Raw genomic sequence first — 3614 nt, 5'->3', positions numbered from 1 at the left:
TAACTGGTTGTCTCTGTTGACGCCGGCTGCGGTTCTGTTCTCGCTGCTTTTTGTGGACTAAGTGTTGATTGGAACGTAGCCTGCCGTACAACTGACCTCACGTGACCGTGTGTCGGTCTGCTCCGAGGCCGGCCGCCGACTGTGGCGCAGAGAACTCTGTGTGGGCGTGTCGCGCTACTTCCATCCCATTGGTGTGGCCAATGACGCTCCGATGGCAAGGACTGTCTTTGCGGTATCAATGACAGGCGCCGGAGCTACGCCTTTACGCTACATCACAGTTTAAACCACAAGTATGCAGCAAGGAGCACGTTTCATCAAGAAACAAGTAGACACATTCTGTGACACACTAGGTGAGCTGATGGGTAAGATCACCTTCATAATCGTTTACGATCCTTTTAAAACTGTTTTGCAACGAAAATATCTTTTTTCCCCATTACAGTTTCATATCCGCTACAACTCATGAAAAACATAAACGATCAAACTGCAAGGGGTACAAATAATAAAATGGTTCAAATGGCTCTGGACACTGTGGGACTTAACATCTGTGGTCATCAGTCCCCTAGATCTTAGAACTACTTAAACCTTACTAACCTAAGGACATTACACACATCCATGCCCGAGGCAGGGTTCGAACCTGCGACCGTAGCGGTCTCGCGGTTCCAGACTGAAGCGCTTAGAACCGCTCGGCCTCCAGCGGCCGGCTGCAAATAATATTAAAAAGTTAAGGTGATATATTTCATAAATCTATTAATTGATGCGTCACAGTCCTGTTTAGTGTGAACGAGTTCCAATTCAACTTTTGCAAAATTTTGTAAGTTTAAAAAAGTTTTCGTGTGTGATACTACCCTGTACTCCGCTAATACCTCTGTAGTGCAAAAGCCGCATTATCTTACATCGCTTGTGTAGAATACTCTTACTAGTTGCACAGCCTCTCGAATCGTAGTACTGCTACGATTTCACTTGAGTTTGTGCAAACACTTTAATACTTCTTGATACGAGGGTTGGAACTTCATTAGTGGCAACTATTTATTCACAACCAATACAAAGGAGTTACATATTTGCACCTGTTACTGTCCTTCAAAGAAGTCACCAGCGTTGTGTACAGCCCGTTACCAGCGATGTGGAAGGCATAGTATGCCGTTAGCAGAGCCTGTTCTGTTGAAGGTGCGAATGCAGCGGTCTTCTGCCTGTCGAATCTCTGGAACAGTTTTGAAGTGGTTCCTTCGCCTTCGAAATGAAATCAAAGCCACAAGGACGTAAGTCCGGGGAGTATGGTGGGTGGTACAGTACTTCCCAGTCCCATCGACCTAACAAAGCAGCACAGCTTGCGCTGTATGCGTCCGCGCATTTTCGTGCAAAATGGTGGGTGGGCTGCGTAGAAAGTGTCGCCGCTTCTTTCGCAAAGCAGGTCGCAGGTGATGCTCCAAAAACGAACAGTGCGACTGTGCATTGACTGTCTGCGATGGAGGAACGTGATGCGTTAGGATAGCACCATCACAGTCGCACACGAGAATCACCATAACTTTCACCATACTGGGGCTCTGACGCACTTTCGACTTTCGCGGCGACACATAATGACGCCATTCGTTGGATTGGCGTTTCAGTCTTGGCTCGTACGATGTGGCCCATGTCTCATCCAGTGTTACGATACAGCGTAAGACAGCCTCTCCTTCGCGCTCATAGCGCTCCAAGTGCGTCTGAGCAGCGTCGTAACACATCCATCTCTGCATTTCTGTCAAGTCATGTGGAACCCATCGTGATGCAATTTTTCGCATGCCCAGGCGGTCCTTCGGGATGCGAAGCACAGTCGTATGCGCTAATCCGGTTTCGTGGGCGAGTTCACGAATCGTAAGGCGTCGATCACTATCCACTAACGCGGCAACAGCATGCACTTCTTCTTCAGAGACGCTAGGACGACCTGCACGACGCATGTCTGCCACAGTTTTCTAGCCATCGTTGAAGGCTTTTAACCAAAGTGCCACTGTTCTGTACGGCAATGTCGATTCCCAGCACGCCTTTTGAAGACCTTGATGACACTGCCGTGCTGTACGACTTCTGGCACATTCAGTCTTGATCCAACGTAGTTCTTCCTGTTTCGAAAACATAGTGACATCGTTACGTTAGACCGCTCGCTCACAAGTGACTGTGTTTCCCTCGATTGTGAACACCACGGTGACGTGGGACAGGCGAATCCATTTGGTCGGAGGTAAGGTAGGTATGTTAACAACGTGTGCTCTGAGCGACAGTGGTAGAGTCCATTGCATAGTGTCTCCACAGCAGTCTTGCCACTATTCAAGTTCCAACCTAAGTGCTTTAGCCCCGACGACATGTCTTTACTCCATTGCTAAAATGAGACTTGACGCATGCACACAGGACTTTCCTTTGCCTTTCTCCAAAATATGTTGGTTCCGTTCCTCCAGGAAACCCAGAACGCAGTGAATAAAGGCACCTAGATAGGTATCTTGTTACTGGACTTCCAGAAGCACTCAGTACAGTTCTCCGCTATCACCTGATAAATAAAATACGAGCGTGTGGAATATCAGACCAGCTTTGTGAGTCTATCGATGAGTTCTTAGCAAACGGAACACAGAGTGTGATTATTACAGCATAGAAATCTTCCAGCGTAAACGTAACCTTGGGAATGGCCTAAGAGGTATCATAGGAGCACTGCTTTTTACGATATGCATATAAATGACCTATTAGATAACTTTGAAATTTCCATAAGGCTTCTCGCGGATGACGCTGCTGTATACAGAGAAGTCGTTACGCTGGAGCTGTTCCAGCGAAGTGCGGGAAAAACTGTAGCGCATTGGCTCTTGGTACAAGGAGTAGCAGGTGTCTACCGAGAAAAACAAATATAACTTATTACGCAGAAATAAGCAGGAATCCCCATTGCTGAATAATTCACGACTGCAGAACAATCACTGGAGGATTTCACAGTAGGTAAATAAATAGGAATATTTGTATGGAGCTATTTAAAATGGAGCGACCACATTAAATTAGTTACAGGTAAGGCAGATGACAAACTCACATTGTTTGTAAGAGTCCCCAGGAAGTAGAGTACCCTTCCAAAGGAAGTAGCTTGTAAAAGTCTTGTTTGACCAATGGCTGAATATTGTGTACAGGTGGTCGAGCGGTCAGAACTTATGAGTGGGCCTGAAGGGCTGATGTTACGTGACATAACAGATAATAAGATCAAATAAAGAGAATACACTTCAGTGTCTTGTATACAAGGGGCGCGCTTAGGGTAGGGAGTTAGCAGGTGCGTGCCAGTCTAGGTGGACCAACAAACTAAAGAAAGGGGGCCAGGAGACGGCAGATTGTTCGTGTTAAGATCTGTTGGCGGCCGGTCATGGGCTGCAGAGCCGGAGGTTCTTCCTTCCAAGAAAGAAGTCTGTTCTAGTCGAGGTCTGGATCACAAGAGAGAGAAACAACTGAGTTTTTCTCTCCAGATCCTTCCAACATCCACACACGTGACCTGCCTCCCACGCATGCTATAGGCTAAACTGATGGCATGAATTCGCTACCAACTTCAGCAGAGGGCTGAAGGTGTCTCTTGTCCGTCGTTTTGACAGAACAGAACTGCCTTGGTTCCGAAAGGCGGACAGCTTTGG

The sequence above is a fragment of the Schistocerca piceifrons genome, chromosome 8 (genome assembly GCF_021461385.2).
Source record: "Schistocerca piceifrons isolate TAMUIC-IGC-003096 chromosome 8, iqSchPice1.1, whole genome shotgun sequence".
In the NCBI taxonomy this organism is placed as follows: Eukaryota; Metazoa; Arthropoda; class Insecta; order Orthoptera; family Acrididae; genus Schistocerca; species Schistocerca piceifrons.
Note: the sequence above shows the minus strand (reverse complement) of the source record.